This window comes from Dendrobates tinctorius, unplaced genomic scaffold, assembly GCF_039654945.1.
Source record: "Dendrobates tinctorius isolate UK_male_01 unplaced genomic scaffold, ASM3965494v1 ptg000082l, whole genome shotgun sequence".
NCBI classification, from domain to species: domain Eukaryota; kingdom Metazoa; phylum Chordata; class Amphibia; order Anura; family Dendrobatidae; genus Dendrobates; species Dendrobates tinctorius.
The window spans coordinates 8,839,599-8,856,861 of record NW_027361750.1 but is presented as its reverse complement, the minus strand read 5'-3'; the positions used below and the strand labels follow the sequence as shown (position 1 = coordinate 8,856,861).

The 17,263-nt window shown below is 52.8% G+C and overlaps 1 protein-coding gene across 2 annotated transcripts in view; it reads left to right on the top strand.

Moving 5' to 3' along the window:
* Positions 1 to 5,176: 5,176 nt before the first annotated feature.
* The window catches only part of NCOA2 (nuclear receptor coactivator 2), a 246,723-nt gene continuing 234,636 nt past the window's right edge, over positions 5,177 to 17,263 (top strand). Inside the window, exon 1 of one of the 2 annotated variants that reach the window (XM_073583865.1) lies at positions 5,177 to 5,346. The gene's annotated coding sequence lies outside the window, so the exon portion shown is untranslated. The remainder of the gene's footprint in view (positions 5,347 to 17,263) is intronic. The other variant, XM_073583867.1, reaches the window with a different exon arrangement.

Below are 17,263 nucleotides of genomic sequence, written 5' to 3'. Positions count from 1 at the left end.
CCCCGATGTCGGTGCCGGCAGCTGATAGGCGAAAAATAGGGTGACAGATTCCCTTTAAGTCTTGCTTGACAGAGGGATCAAATACTTATTTCTCACTACAAAATGCAAATAAATGTATAGAATTTATATAATTTGATTTTCTAGATTTTATTTTTGATATTCTATCTCTCAATGTTAAAATTAACCTTCCATTAAAACTATAGACTGTTCATGCCTTTGTCAGTGGGCAAACTTACAAAATCAGCAAGGGATCAAATAATTATTTCCCCCACTGTATACAGCTGTCTTGGTGCCTCCATGTGATGTATATGCAGCAGTCTCGGTGAATCCATGTGATGAATATACAGCAGTCTCGGTGTCTCCATGTGATGTATATACAGCAGTCTTAGTATCTCCTATCTGATGTATATACACCACTCTCAGTGTCTCCTATGTGATGTATACAGTATACAGCAGCCTTGGTGTCTCCATGTGATGTATATACAGCAGATCTCCCACTGCTTGAGTTCTATAAATGTTATGTGAGCAATGATGAATTTCCTACTATGCGGAGACCTGCAGTGTAATATACATCTGTGTTTGGAATAACTTTCTGCTGTGAGTACTTTACAGAACTTATCGCAATGAGTCGACTGCCCTCCATACTGACACAAACCTGGAAAATCAGTTGTGAGTAGCACCATCATCATTACCACCCAACATCACAGCCGCACCAAAGAGGTGCATTTCCAGCTGTCACATTAGGAGTGAGTTTTTCGACAGAATCAAGTGGGAAAATTTTCAAATACTGATCATTTTGTACGGCTCCCGAATGATGTCGTAAGTTTCCAAATAGCCATTGGTAGAAAAAAAGGTACCCCACCCCTGCCGTAAAAAGATGTTGTAGCTGCATATAAGAGTCACCTAACCCCAAGTGGTAGCCTGTATGGTCGGGGGGGGGGGGGGGGGGCACAGGAGCGGTTTCCCTGGGCACAAAGTTCTTAGAGGCACATTTTTTTTTAGATGGCACTGGAATTTCTGGTGCATGCACCAGGGCTCTTTCCCCAGATCTTCCGGTGGGCGCCACTTTGAACCATATTGGCGTTAACAGATTAACAAAGTAGGTTACCGTAGGCCGGGCTGCAATATGTCCAAGTGGCACAATGACGTCACTGCGCCTCCTGTGCTGTGTGCAGGGAGAAGAGCACTAAATCGCAGATTAGGGGCAGTGACATCATGACTGTTTGAGGGGCCGCCATACACAAGCTGGGCGCTGGCCACCAAAACACGCCACGCAACAGGTAGCGCTATACTCCATCCTATATAGGACTCATCTTTCCCATAGTGGCAGCGGAGTCAGCAATTCTACAGTGATTCTAGAGGAAACCTCGCCCTGAAGAAAAGAACTGGACTCAGAAGTAAGGGGCCCCAATATTCCCCAGGCCCCAATATTGCCCCAGACTACACCGCACTCAGGGCCGGCGTTAGGGGCAGGCAGACCAGGCAGCTGCCTAGGGCCCCCGCTCCCCCAGGGGCCCCCAGCTAGCGGCACATCATGCCGCCGCTATGGGGCCCGTTAGGCAGGGGAGCCCGCCTGCCCTCAGCGCCGACTCCCCCGCCGCCGCCGCATTGAACTATACCGGCGTCTGCCGGTACAGTTCAATGCAATAATTGAGGAGAGTGCGTCAACTGACGCTCCCTCTCCCATCATTCCCCGCTCTGCCTCTGAGCTGTATACCATGGTGGGCTGTGTACCATGGTGGGCTGTATACCATGGTGGGTTGTATACCGTGGTGGGCTGTACACCGTGGTGGGATGTATACCATGGTGGGCTGTATACCATGGAGGGCTGTATACCATGGTGAGCTGTATACCATGGTGAGCTGTATACCATGGTGGGCTGCGTACCATGCTGGACTGTGTACCATGGTGGGCTGTATACCATCGTGAGCTGTATACCATGCTGGGCTGTGTACCATGTGGTGCTGGGCTATATACCATGTGGGGCTGTGCTATATACCATGTGGTGCTGAGCTATATACCATGTGGTGCTGAGCTATATGCCATGTGGTGCTGAGCTATATGCCATGTGGGGCTGTGCTATATGCCATGTGGTGCTGAGCTATATGCCATGTGGTGCTGAGCTATATGCCATGTGGTGCTGTGCTATATATCGTGTGGTACTGTGCTAGATACTGTGTGGGGGCTGTGCTATATATCTTGTGGTGCTGAGCTATATGCCATGTGGTGCTGAGCTATATGCCATGTGGTGCTGGGCTATATACCATGGTGGGGCTGTGCTATATATCATGTGGTACTGTGCTAGATACTGTGCGGGGCTGTGCTATATATCTTGTGGTGCTGGGCTATATACCATGTGGGACTGGACTATATACTACACAGCGTTATATACCATGGGGGGTACATTTTACATTATATTCTATGGGGGAGGCTGTGTTATATAATATGGGGGGCTACATTATATTCTATGGGGGCTGTATTATATTTATTACTAGCTGAAGAGCCCGGCGCTGCCCGGGCGTAGTAACTAACTGTGGTTAGTTATAACAAATTATAATTATCCTCCATCCCATAGTCCCGTGCCCATATACCCATAATACATATCCTCCATCCCATAGTCCCGTGCCCATATACCCATCATACATATCCACCATCCCATAGGCCCGTGCCCATATACCCATCATACATATCCTCCATCCCATAGTCGAGTGCCCATATACCCATCACACATCCTCCATCCCATAGTCCCATGCCCATATACCCATCATACATATCCTCCATCCCATAGTCCCGTGCCCATATACCCATCATACATATCCTCCATCCCATAGTCCCGTGCCCATATACCCATCACACATCCTCCATCCCATAGTCAACCATTATGACATCATAATGAGCGGCGGGGCTTGCAACCTATGATGACATCAGCGTCGCCATGGCAATCATTATGACATCATAATGAGGGGCGGGGCTTGATACGCACACACTTTTTCCCCATTAAGTAGATAGGGGCAAAATTGTCTGGTGAATTGGAAGGCGCTGGGTTAAAATTTCACCTCACAACATAGCATAGGATGCTCTCGGGATCCAGACATGTGACTGTGCCAAATTTTGTGGCTGTAGCTGCGACGGTGCGGATGCCAATCCCGGACATACACACATACATACATACATACACACACACCCACTTTGAGCTTTATATATTAGATATTCTATGGGGGGTGATTGCATCATACTCTATGAGGGGACTACATTATACTATATTAGGAGGCTACATTGTATTCTATGGGGGGGCTGCATAATATTCTATGGAGGGCTAGATTATATTGTATGGGGGCATCATTATACGATGAGGGGGCTACATTATATTCTATGGGGGCTGCATTATACTATATGAGGAGGGCTACATTGTATTCTATGGAGGGGCTACATTATACTATATAAGGGTCTGCATTATACTCTATGAGGGGGTTGCCATATATTCTATGGAAGGGCTGCATTATACTAAATGGGGGGGCTGCATTGCATTCTATGGGGGGTTACATTATATTCTGTGGAGTGGCTGCATTATGCTCTGGTGTAGCTGCATTATACTATAAGAGGGGGGCTGCATTATATTCTATGGGGGGTTACATTATATTGTATGGTGGGGCTGCATTATACTCTGTGGGGTGGCTGGATTATGCTCTATGGGGTGGCTGCATTATACTATAAGTGGGCTGCATTATACTGTATCGAGGACTATGGGGAATACATTTTATGAAGAACTATGGGGTGCATTATACTATGGGAAGTGAATTGTACTACATGGATGACTATGGCGGTGCATTATACTATATGGAGGGCTATGAGGAGTGTATTATACTATATGGAGGACTGAGCAGTGTATTTTAATATATGGAGGACTATGGGGAATGTATTATACTATATGGAGGGCTGAGGAGTGTATGATACTATATGGAGGACTATGAGGAGTGTATGATACTATATGGAGGACTATGAGGAGTGTATTATATTATATGGAGGACTGAGGAGTGTGTTATACTATATGGAGGACTATGGGGAGTGTATTATACTATATGGAGGGCTGAGGAGTGTATGATACTATATGGAGGACTGAGGAGTGTATTATACTATATGGAGGACTATGAGGAGTGTATTATACTATATGGAGGGCTGAGGAGTGTATGATACTATATGGAGGACTATGAGTAGTGTATTATACTATATGAAGGGCTGAGGAGTGTATTATACTATATGGTGGACTATGAGGAGTGTATTATACTATATGGAGGGCTGAGGAGTGTATGATACTATATGGAGGACTGAGGAGTGTATTATACTATATGGAGGACTATGAGGAGTGTATTATACTATATGGAGGGCTGAGGAGTGTATGATACTATATGGAGGACTATGAGGAGTGTATGATACTATATGGAGGGCTGAGGAGTGTATGATACTATATGGAGGACTATGAGGAGTGTATTATACTATATGGAGGACTGAGGAGTGTATTATACTATATGGAGGACTATGGGGAGTGTATTATACTATATGGAGGGCTGAGGAGTGTATGATACTATATGGAGGACTATGAGGAGGGTATTATACTATATGGAGGACTGAGGAGTGTATTATACTATATGGAGGACTATGGGGCACATTATATTATATGGAGGACTATGGGGTGTAAACTGTATATGTGCTGCTGATAACATGATACTGTATGGTGATCTGTTAGTGATCCATTAGTGATTGTTCTGTTTCCATCATTCTTTCTCAGATGGTGGAAAGAGGCCGGGAAACAAGTGTTGAACGACTTCAGTATTGTCGATCACACTCATTTAGGGTCCTGAACTCAGCGCATGTAAATACAACAGAAATACTTCTGTGTGATGTGCAGTATGTTAGGGGACCCATTTTAAACTTTGCCTAAAACCGACCCTGACCGCACTGCCACCAATGGCCGCTCCGGGCAGTGGGCACAAGCCTTTACCATCCCGGACTTTATGCTGCAGAGAATCGGCAGACTGCCAGAGTCTGCACATATGTCCCACGTTGTAGATGCGTTGCTGCGCCTGCTGCAGCACAGCTTTGCCCCAGTTCCCCATGCTGCTAGAGACGGAGGACATGGCTGTGCTGCTGCCAGGAGGAGGAGGAGGCGCCGCCCTCCCAGGAGGTGGAGGAGGGGATCCGGCGCTCGGAGGGTGGCTCGGTTGGTAGGAGGAGGATCCCGGGATAAACAAGCCTGACTACCCTGCTGGATGAGGGAACATGGCGGCTGTGGATCTGCTCTGCCCCCGGGAACCTCGGCGGCCGGCATTGCGCACTGAGCAGTAAGCGGTAAGAAGGCGGCGAGTGAGGAAGCAGCGGCGCGAGGGTGAGGGGACGGCGGCAGCTCCTGGCCGGCCACAGGGCACATGGAGGGGCGGCGGCTGTGCAGAGTTGTGTGTGTCACTGGGGAGCGTGCAGTGCTGGTTGTGGACAGTTGTGTGTGTCACTGGGGAGAGCGTGCAGTTCTGGCTGTGTAGAGTTGTGTGTGTCATTGGGGAGAGCGTGCAGTGCTGGTTGTGCACAGTTGTGTGTGTGTCAAAGAGGAGTGTGCAGTCCTGGCCGTGCACAGTTGTGTGTGTCACTGGGGAGAGCGTGCAGTGCTGGTTGTGCACAGTTGTGTGTGTGTGTCACTGGGGAGAGCGCGCAGTGCTGGCTGTGTAGAGTTGTGTGTGTCATTGGGGAGAGCGTGCAGTGCTGGCTGTGTAGAGTTGTGTGTGTGTGTCAAAGAGGAGTGTGCAGTCCTGGCCGTGCACAGTTGTGTGTGTCACTGGGGAGAGCGTGCAGTGCTGGTTGTGCACAGTTGTGTGTGTGTGTCACTGGGGAGAGCGCGCAGTGCTGGCTGTGTAGAGTTGTGTGTGTCATTGGGGAGAGCGTGCAGTGCTGGCTGTGTAGAGTTGTGTGTGTGTGTCAAAGAGGAGTGTGCAGTCCTGGCCGTGCACAGTTGTGTGTGTCACTGGGGAGAGCGTGCAGTGCTGGTTGTGCACAGTTGTGTGTGTGTGTCACTGGGGAGAGCGTGCAGTGCTGGTTGTGCACAGTTGTGTGTGTGTGTCACTGGGGAGAGCGTGCAGTGCTGGTTGTGCACAGTTGTGTGTGTGTGTCACTGGGGAGAGCGTGCAGTGCTGGTTGTGCACAGTTGTGTGTGTGTGTCACTGGGGAGAGCGCGCAGTGCTGGCTGTGTAGAGTTGTGTGTGTCATTGGGGAGAGCGTGCAGTGCTGGCTGTGTAGAGTTGTGTGTGTGTGTGTCAAAGAGGAGTGTGCAGTCCTGGCCGTGCACAGTTGTGTGTGTCACTGGGGAGAGCGTGCAGTGCTGGTTGTGCACAGTTGTGTGTGTGTGTCACTGGGGAGAGCGTGCAGTGCTGGTTGTGCACAGTTGTGTGTGTGTGTCACTGGGGAGAGCGTGCAGTGCTGGTTGTGCACAGTTGTGTGTGTGTGTCACTGGGGAGAGCGCGCAGTGCTGGTTGTGCACAGTTGTGTGTGTGTGTCACTGGGGAGAGCGCGCAGTGCTGGTTGTGCACAGTTGTGTGTGTGTGTCACTGGGGAGAGCGCGCAGTGCTGGCTGTGTAGAGTTGTGTGTGTCATTGGGGAGAGCGTGCAGTGCTGGCTGTGTAGAGTTGTGTGTGTGTGTCAAAGAGGAGTGTGCAGTCCTGGCCGTGCACAGTTGTGTGTGTCACTGGGGAGAGCGTGCAGTGCTGGTTGTGCACAGTTGTGTGTGTGTGTCACTGGGGAGAGCGTGCAGTGCTGGTTGTGCACAGTTGTGTGTGTGTGTGTCACTGGGGAGAGCGTGCAGTGCTGGTTGTGCACAGTTGTGTGTGTGTGTCACTGGGGAGAGCGTGCAGTGCTGGTTGTGCACAGTTGTGTGTGTGTGTCACTGGGGAGAGCGTGCAGTGCTGGTTGTGCACAGTTGTGTGTGTGTGTCACTGGGGAGAGCGTGCAGTGCTGGTTGTGCACAGTTGTGTGTGTGTGTCACTGGGGAGCGTGCAGTGCTGGTTGTGGACAGTTGTGTGTGTCACTGGGGAGAGCGTGCAGTTCTGGCTGTGTAGAGTTGTGTGTGTCATTGGGGAGAGCGTGCAGTGCTGGTTGTGCACAGTTGTGTGTGTGTCAAAGAGGAGTGTGCAGTCCTGGCCGTGCACAGTTGTGTGTGTCACTGGGGAGAGCGTGCAGTGCTGGTTGTGCACAGTTGTGTGTGTGTGTCACTGGGGAGAGCGCGCAGTGCTGGCTGTGTAGAGTTGTGTGTGTCATTGGGGAGAGCGTGCAGTGCTGGCTGTGTAGAGTTGTGTGTGTGTGTCAAAGAGGAGTGTGCAGTCCTGGCCGTGCACAGTTGTGTGTGTCACTGGGGAGAGCGTGCAGTGCTGGTTGTGCACAGTTGTGTGTGTGTGTCACTGGGGAGAGCGCGCAGTGCTGGCTGTGTAGAGTTGTGTGTGTCATTGGGGAGAGCGTGCAGTGCTGGCTGTGTAGAGTTGTGTGTGTGTGTCAAAGAGGAGTGTGCAGTCCTGGCCGTGCACAGTTGTGTGTGTCACTGGGGAGAGCGTGCAGTGCTGGTTGTGCACAGTTGTGTGTGTGTGTCACTGGGGAGAGCGTGCAGTGCTGGTTGTGCACAGTTGTGTGTGTGTGTCACTGGGGAGAGCGTGCAGTGCTGGTTGTGCACAGTTGTGTGTGTGTGTCACTGGGGAGAGCGTGCAGTGCTGGTTGTGCACAGTTGTGTGTGTGTGTCACTGGGGAGAGCGCGCAGTGCTGGCTGTGTAGAGTTGTGTGTGTCATTGGGGAGAGCGTGCAGTGCTGGCTGTGTAGAGTTGTGTGTGTGTGTCAAAGAGGAGTGTGCAGTCCTGGCCGTGCACAGTTGTGTGTGTCACTGGGGAGAGCGTGCAGTGCTGGTTGTGCACAGTTGTGTGTGTGTGTCACTGGGGAGAGCGTGCAGTGCTGGTTGTGCACAGTTGTGTGTGTGTGTCACTGGGGAGAGCGTGCAGTGCTGGTTGTGCACAGTTGTGTGTGTGTGTCACTGGGGAGAGCGCGCAGTGCTGGTTGTGCACAGTTGTGTGTGTGTGTCACTGGGGAGAGCGCGCAGTGCTGGTTGTGCACAGTTGTGTGTGTGTGTCACTGGGGAGAGCGCGCAGTGCTGGCTGTGTAGAGTTGTGTGTGTCATTGGGGAGAGCGTGCAGTGCTGGCTGTGTAGAGTTGTGTGTGTGTGTCAAAGAGGAGTGTGCAGTCCTGGCCGTGCACAGTTGTGTGTGTCACTGGGGAGAGCGTGCAGTGCTGGTTGTGCACAGTTGTGTGTGTGTGTCACTGGGGAGAGCGTGCAGTGCTGGTTGTGCACAGTTGTGTGTGTGTGTCACTGGGGAGAGCGTGCAGTGCTGGTTGTGCACAGTTGTGTGTGTGTGTCACTGGGGAGAGCGTGCAGTGCTGGTTGTGCACAGTTGTGTGTGTGTGTCACTGGGGAGAGCGTGCAGTGCTGGTTGTGCACAGTTGTGTGTGTGTGTCACTGGGGAGAGCGTGCAGTGCTGGTTGTGCACAGTTGTGTGTGTGTGTCACTGGGGAGAGCGTGCAGTGCTGGTTGTGCACAGTTGTGTGTGTGTGTCACTGGGGAGAGCGTGCAGTGCTGGTTGTGCACAGTTGTGTGTGTGTGTGTCACTGGGGAGAGCGTGCAGTGCTGGTTGTGCACAGTTGTGTGTGTGTGTGTGTGTCACTGGGGAGAGCGTGCAGTGCTGGTTGTGCACAGTTGTGTGTGTGTGTGTGTCACTGGGGAGAGCGTGCAGTGCTGGTTGTGCACAGTTTGTGTGTGTGTGTCACTGGGGAGAGCGTGCAGTGCTGGTTGTGCACAGTTGTGTGTGTGTGTGTGTGTGTGTCACTGGGGAGAGCGTGCAGTGCTGGTTGTGCACAGTTGTGTGTGTGTGTGTGTCACTGGGGAGAGCGTGCAGTGCTGGTTGTGCACAGTTGTGTGTCACTGGGGAGAGCGTGCAGTGCTGGTTGTGCACAGTTGTGTGTGTCACTGGGGAGAGCGTGCAGTGCTGGTTGTGCACAGTTGTGTGTGTCACTGGGGAGAGCGTGCAGTGCTGGTTGTGCACAGTTGTGTGTGTCACTGGGGAGAGCGTGCAGTGCTGGTTGTGCACAGTTGTGTGTGTCACTGGGGAGAGCGTGCAGTGCTGGTTGTGCACAGTTGTGTGTGTCACTGGGGAGAGCGTGCAGTGCTGGTTGTGCACAGTTGTGTGTGTGTGTGTCACTGGGGAGAGCGTGCAGTGCTGGTTGTGCACAGTTGTGTGTGTGTGTGTCACTGGGGAGAGCGTGCAGTGCTGGTTGTGCACAGTTGTGTGTGTGTGTCACTGGGGAGAGCGTGCAGTGCTGGTTGTGCACAGTTGTGTGTGTGTGTCACTGGGGAGAGCGTGCAGTGCTGGTTGTGCACAGTTGTGTGTGTGTGTGTCACTGGGGAGAGCGTGCAGTGCTGGTTGTGCACAGTTGTGTGTGTGTGTGTGTCACTGGGGAGAGCGTGCAGTGCTGGTTGTGCACAGTTGTGTGTGTGTGTGTGTCACTGGGGAGAGCGTGCAGTGCTGGTTGTGCACAGTTGTGTGTGTGTGTCACTGGGGAGAGCGTGCAGTGCTGGTTGTGCACAGTTGTGTGTGTGTGTGTCACTGGGGAGAGCGCGCAGTGCTGGCTGTGTAGAGTTGTGTGTGTCATTGGGGAGAGCGTGCAGTGCTGGCTGTGTAGAGTTGTGTGTGTGTGTGTGTGTGTCAAAGAGGAGTGTGCAGTCCTGGCCGTGCACAGTTGTGTGTGTCACTGGGGAGAGCTTGCAGTGCTGGTTGTGCACAGTTGTGTGTGTGTGTCACTGGGGAGAGCGTGCAGTGCTGGTTGTGCACAGTTGTGTGTGTGTCACTGGGGAGAGCGTGCAGTGCTGGTTGTGCACAGTTGTGTGTGTCACTGGGGAGAGCGCGCAGTGCTGGCTGTGTAGAGTTGTGTGTGTCATTGGGGAGAGCGTGCAGTGCTGGCTGTGTAGAGTTGTGTGTGTGTGTGTCAAAGAGGAGTGTGCAGTCCTGGCCGTGCACAGTTGTGTGTGTCACTGGGGAGAGCGTGCAGTGCTGGTTGTGCACAGTTGTGTGTGTGTGTGTCACTGGGGAGAGCGTGCAGTGCTGGTTGTGCACAGTTGTGTGTGTGTGTGTGTCACTGGGGAGAGCGCGCAGTGCTGGCTGTGTAGAGTTGTGTGTGTCATTGGGGAGAGCGTGCAGTGCTGGCTGTGTAGAGTTGTGTGTGTCACTGGGGAGAGCGTGCAGTGCTGGTTGTGCACAGTTGTGTGTGTGTGTGTGTCACTGGGGAGTGTGTGCAGTTCTGGCTGTGCACTGTTGTGTGTGTGTGTGTGTGTCACTGGGGAGAGCGTGCAGTGCTGGCTGTGTAGAGTTGTGTGTGTCACTGGGGAGAGCGCGCAGTGCTGGCTGTGTAGAGTTGTGTGTGTCATTGGGGAGAGCGTGCAGTGTTGGCTGTGTAGAGTTGTGTGTGTGTGTCAAAGAGGAGTGTGCAGTCCTGGCCGTGCACAGTTGTGTGTGTCACTGGGGAGAGCGTGCAGTGCTGGTTGTGCACAGTTGTGTGTGTGTGTCACTGGGGAGAGCGTGCAGTGCTGGTTGTGCACAGTTGTGTGTGTGTGTGTCACTGGGGAGAGCGTGCAGTGCTGGTTGTGCACAGTTGTGTGTGTGTGTGTGTGTCACTGGGGAGAGCGCGCAGTGCTGGCTGTGTAGAGTTGTGTGTGTCATTGGGGAGAGCGTGCAGTGCTGGCTGTGTAGAGTTGTGTGTGTGTGTGTCAAAGAGGAGTGTGCAGTCCTGGCCGTGCACAGTTGTGTGTGTCACTGGGGAGAGCGTGCAGTGCTGGTTGTGCACAGTTGTGTGTGTGTCACTGGGGAGAGCGTGCAGTGCTGGTTGTGCACAGTTGTGTGTGTGTGTGTCACTGGGGAGAGCGTGCAGTGCTGGTTGTGCACAGTTGTGTGTGTGTGTGTCACTGGGGAGAGCGTGCAGTGCTGGTTGTGCACAGTTGTGTGTGTGTCACTGGGGAGAGCGTGCAGTGCTGGTTGTGCACAGTTGTGTGTGTGTGTGTGTGTCACTGGGGAGAGCGTGCAGTGCTGGTTGTGCACAGTTGTGTGTGTGTGTGTGTCACTGGGGAGAGCGTGCAGTGCTGGTTGTGCACAGTTGTGTGTGTGTGTGTGTGTCACTGGGGAGAGCGTGCAGTGCTGGTTGTGCACAGTTGTGTGTGTGTGTGTGTGTGTCACTGGGGAGAGCGTGCAGTGCTGGTTGTGCACAGTTGTGTGTGTCACTGGGGAGAGCGTGCAGTGCTGGTTGTGCACAGTTGTGTGTGTGTGTGTGTGTCACTGGGGAGAGCGTGCAGTGCTGGTTGTGCACAGTTGTGTGTGTGTCACTGGGGAGAGCGTGCAGTGCTGGTTGTGCACAGTTGTGTGTGTGTGTGTGTCACTGGGGAGAGCGTGCAGTGCAGGTTGTGCACAGTTGTGTGTGTGTGTGTCACTGGGGAGAGCGTGCAGTGCTGGTTGTGCACAGTTGTGTGTGTGTGTGTCACTGGGGAGAGCGTGCAGTGCTGGTTGTGCACAGTTGTGTGTGTGTGTGTCACTGGGGAGAGTGTGCAGTGCTGGTTGTGCACAGTTGTGTGTGTGTGTCACTGGGGAGAGCGCGCAGTGCTGGCTGTGTAGAGTTGTGTATGTCATTGGGGAGAGCGTGCAGTGCTGGCTGTGTAGAGTTGTGTGTGTGTGTCAAAGAGGAGTGTGCAGTCCTGGCCGTGCACAGTTGTGTGTGTCACTGGGGAGAGCGTGCAGTGCTGGTTGTGCACAGTTGTGTGTGTGTGTGTCACTGGGGAGAGCGTGCAGTGCTGGTTGTGCACAGTTGTGTGTGTGTGTGTCACTGGGGAGAGCGTGCAGTGCTGGTTGTGCACAGTTGTGTGTGTGTGTGTCACTGGGGAGTGTGTGCAGTTCTGGCTGTGCACTGTTTGTGTGTGTGTGTGTCACTGGGGAGAGCGTGCAGTGCTGGCTGTGTAGAGTTGTGTGTGTCACTGGGGAGAGCGCGCTGTGCTGGCTGTGTAGAGTTGTGTGTGTCACTGGGGAGAGCGCGCAGTGCTGGCTGTGTAGAGTTGTGTGTGTCACTGGGGAGAGCGCGCAGTGCTGGCTGTGTAGCGTTGTGTGTGTCACTGGGGAGTGTGTGCAGTGCTGGCTGTGTAGCGTTGTGTGTGTCACTGGGGAGAGCGCGCAGTGCTGGCTGTGTAGAGTTGTGTGTGTCACTGGGGAGAGCGCGCAGTGCTGGCTGTGTAGAGTTGTGTGTGTCACTGGGGAGAGCGCGCAGTGCTGGCTGTGTAGAGTTGTGTGTGTCACTGGGGAGAGCGCGCAGTGCTGGCTGTGTAGAGTTGTGTGTGTCACTGGGGAGAGCGCGCAGTGCTGGCTGTGTAGAGTTGTGTGTCACTGGGGAGAGCGCGCAGTGCTGGCTGTGTAGAGTTGTGTGTGGCACTGGGGAGAGCGCGCAGTGCTGGCTGTGTAGAGTTGTGTGTGGCACTGGGGAGAGCGTGCAGTGCTGGTTGTGCACAGTTGTGTGTGTGTCACTGGGGAGAGCGTGCAGTGCTGGTTGTGCACAGTTGTGTGTGTGTGTGTGTGTCACTGGGGAGAGCGTGCAGTGCTGGTTGTGCACAGTTGTGTGTGTGTGTCACTGGGGAGAGCGCGCAGTGCTGGCTGTGTAGAGTTGTGTGTGTCATTGGGGAGAGCGTGCAGTGCTGGCTGTGTAGAGTTGTGTGTCAAAGAGGAGTGTGCAGTCCTGGCCGTGCACAGTTGTGTGTGTCACTGGGGAGAGCGCGCAGTGCTGGCCGTGTAGAGTTGTGTGTGTCACTGGGGAGAGCGCGCAGTGCTGGCTGTGTAGAGTTGTGTGTGTCACTGGGGAGAGCGCGCAGTGCTGGCTGTGTAGAGTTGTGTGTGTCACTGGGGAGAGCGCGCAGTGCTGGCTGTGTAGAGTTGTGTGTGTCACTGGGGAGTGTGTGCAGTGCTGGCTGTGTAGCGTTGTGTGTGTCACTGGGGAGAGCGCGCAGTGCTGGCTGTGTAGAGTTGTGTGTGTCACTGGGGAGAGCGCGCAGTGCTGGCTGTGTAGAGTTGTGTGTGTCACTGGGTAGTGTGTGCAGTGCTGGCTGTGTAGAGTTGTGTGTGTCACTGGGGAGAGCGCGCAGTGCTGGCTGTGTAGAGTTGTGTGTGTCACTGGGGAGTGTGTGCAGTGCTGGCTGTGTAGAGTTGTGTGTGTCACTGGGGAGAGCGCGCAGTGCTGGCTGTGTAGAGTTGTGTGTGTCACTGGGTAGTGTGTGCAGTGCTGGCTGTGCAGAGTTGTGTGTGTCACTGGGGAGAGCGCGCAGTGCTGGCTGTGCAGAGTTGTGTGTGTCACTGGGGAGTGTGTGCAGTGCTGGCTGTGTAGAGTTGTGTGTGTCACTGGGGAGTGTGTGCAGTGCTGGCTGTGTAGCGTTGTGTGTGTCACTGGGGAGAGCGCGCAGTGCTGGCTGTGCAGAGTTGTGTGTGTCACTGGGGAGTGTGTGCAGTGCTGGCTGTGTAGCGGTGTGTGTGTCACTGGGGAGAGCGCGCAGTGCTGGCTGTGTAGAGTTGTGTGTGTCACTGGGGAGAGCGCGCAGTGCTGGCTGTGTAGAGTTGTGTGTGTCACTGGGGAGAGCGCGCAGTGCTGGCTGTGTAGAGTTGTGTGTGTCACTGGGGAGAGCGCGCAGTGCTGGCTGTGTAGAGTTGTGTGTGTCACTGGGGAGAGCGCGCAGTGCTGGCTGTGTAGAGTTGTGTGTGTCACTGGGGAGAGCGCGCAGTGCTGGCTGTGTAGAGTTGTGTGTGTCACTGGGGAGAGCGCGCAGTGCTGGCTGTGTAGAGTTGTGTGTGTCACTGGGGAGAGCGCGCAGTGCTGGCTGTGTAGAGTTGTGTGTGTCACTGGGGAGAGCGCGCAGTGCTGGCTGTGTAGAGTTGTGTGTGTCACTGGGGAGAGCGCGCAGTGCTGGCTGTGTAGAGTTGTGTGTGTCACTGGGGAGTGTGTGCAGTGCTGGCTGTGTAGAGTTGTGTGTGTCACTGGGGAGAGCGCGCAGTGCTGGCTGTGTAGAGTTGTGTGTGTCACTGGGGAGTGTGTGCAGTGCTGGCTGTGCAGAGTTGTGTGTGTCACTGGGGAGTGTGTGCAGTGCTGGCTGTGTAGCGTTGTGTGTGTCACTGGGGAGAGCGCGCAGTGCTGGTGGCGGCTGTGACTGCTTTGGATGCCATTCTCCTCCCCCATAGATGTGATGTGGCTGAGTCTGCAGGCTGTGGACCTCTGTGTGACAGTGCAGGACTCTCTGGTGACATGCAGTGCTTGTGTTCAGTGTGCAGTGCTCCTGCGATGTCACCAGTGCTGGGACCAGACTTTTTGGCCGCTCTTTTCTATGACAGTCGCGGCACAAGAGTTTGCGTGGAGTCGTCTTACTCGGCTGCTTTGGTTGCAGGAGTGTCTTTGTGACTTGCTGTCGTCCCGTGGCTACTCAGGGGTGCGATATGGCTGCACGTCGTGTGCGATTTTTCTTACATGTTGCTGTCACAAGCGTCTGCCATTGATCGCTGTGCTGGAAATGTGGCTTGCCATCTGGAACCACAGGCCCTGCAGGTTCAGGCTCTTCCCAGATGTCGTGACGCGACTACATGACGTTGTGTAACACATTGCGACCACGTTTCCATTTCTTGTGGTGTCACAGTGCGACCCTCTAGGTGGCCGGCTCTGCTGTGTGACGGCGTCATGTTGTACTGAGACTTGTATCACACTCGGTTTTCCTTTTTCTCCATTTCCCTGCTGTGCCCGATTCTCCTGGCGCTGGTACCTGCTCCTGTGTGCCCCGTGGCAGAGAATATAGGAATGTGTTTAGGGGATGCTGTATGGGTACCGGGGTGACAGTGACCTCTCCAGTAGAACATCACCGTTGTATGAGCCAGGCCTCGGTGCTGTCAGCAGCACAGTGCGCCGTGTGAGCCAGCGGCCGTTCCCTGCGCAGGAGGCTGCCTTGTGTTCCGTGTATGATGTGTGCGTTGTATAGCTCTTTCGTGGTCTGTAGCGTCGTACAAGGATCACATTCTTTATTGTTTATCCCATTTTATGTCTCACCTGTGGCGTCAGCGATCAGATACAATGTAAGCGTTCGGCCGCATCCAGTAAATGGATTACAGATATTCCAGTAGTCCGACCTCTCACCTCGCAGTTTTGTTTTTGCCTGTTTGTGACATTTTGTAGCCTCTTTAATGCCAGTTTTTGGAATTCCAAGTCCCCTGATGTTTGTGGTCGTTCTCTGTTTCTGAGTATGAAATATTTTGATAGCAATGGTTTTGCGGCCAGTGAGCAGCGATGGAGGCGTTGCTTGTTACAGGGTTTCTGTTTTTCAATATTTACTTCCTCGGCTGTTGATTGATGTGACATTTTATGTATCCATGTTGCTTAGCTAGCGCCAACATATTCTGCAGCACTGTACACAAACTGTCACCATTTACATCAGTCCCTGACCCCTTCATAATTTTATAAGCCATATACACAGATACTGCCCCCTGCAGGCAATTTTCATTGGAAGTCACCAAACCTATCACTGTATTTATGGAGAGTGTAAGCAAGTGGAGTACCCGGAGGAAACTGACTCAGTGGCTAAAAGTAAATACAAGCTGCAGGTTGGACTTGACCCTCCCCAATTGCTTCGTGCCTCGATGCCACCATGCCATATTCTGGTTACATGACATAACTGATGCAGACAATTTTTGGACTATGTTTTAAGAAACAGGACTGGAAAGGTGTTCTATTCCAATTATGCTGCAGCATGACTTGTTAAACTTTATCTGAGAGGGATTTCAGCTCCACAGCTCAATTAACCCAAAAAAAGAAGTTTGCTGCTACTCCCTCCTGACTACAAGGACTTGCTGAGTGCTAGTGTTATCTCTAGTCAAAACATGACATGTGAGTGCAGTATAAGGGAGTCTGTCAGTGGTTAGGACCCTTTAAAACCATGTAAACATACCTGGGGTAACGGTATTTTAGGATGCACTAGTCCAGGAGGCGGCCCCTTCATGTGCTGTGTCCTGGGCTCTTAGCACTTAGCACTAGGGAGGTCACTGCAGCCGCCCCTCAGAGCAGAACTCTCTCATCCATATGTTGTGTGAAAAATCTGCAGAGGAAATTGACCTGCGGTGCGGATTTTAGTATGTTAATTACCACTGTGTGGTTTTTACTGCAGGTTTTCACCTTTTGCAATACATGGGATGAAATCTGTAACAAGTGTAAGGCAGCAGTAGCACCGTACGCAGTGAAGAGGCAGTGACCCACAAAATTCTAACACAAAAGTCTTTTTAATGTGTTTCCTCACACATAAAAGTCCAAATTCACACAATTGCATATAACTTCAGTGCATATTATCGGTGTTCAGTGCACACCAGTTCATAACACTCCATAGCACACAACATCCTTTAGATTGCAGTCACTACACACGCTAGACCTCCTCCGACTAGTTCCCGTGGATGTCCTGCACCGCTGGTATCACAGTCTCTTTACTCACACAGCCGTACACAGTCCAGAATATCCAGCTGGCACCATATCCACCTGTTTTGCAAGCGTTACACGCTAGTCCTCTTTCGGGCACAGGACATCCACTTCCGATTCACCTCCAGGCACAGGACTGTCCACATCCGAGACCAGTCCCCGTGGATGAATTGCATCACTGCGTACGCGGTCAGTGCCAGGCCTATTGGCTCCGCTCTGTCCTGTGCTCTGTACACCAACAAGCACCAACTCACTCTGGCCCTGAGACTCACACAGAACTCCTCAGATCTCACTAACCCTTTCCTGCAGGGCTTTTATCACAGAAACCTGTGGCTTTCAACCACATGGAAAACCTGGGTCCGGAATGGAACAGACTGCACAAACTACTATCCTGCCTCCTGCTTCAAACACAACATCCAGTGCAGGTTTTCCGTACCTCTGTCTTGGACACTAACATGTCCAAGACTAACACTTTTATGATCAGTCTGCATTGCAGTCACTGCTATGCCCGTGACTGCCATGCCACACCTATGGCCTTCGTACACCTCCGTGCATATCCTGGGGAGACTACACAGCGACCCCTACCTCTGACATCGGTCATTGCTTCCCCATTGCAATCCCAGCTGCGCCTGTGACCGACCGCAATGCATTCCCATAGCCTCAATATGCCTCCGTG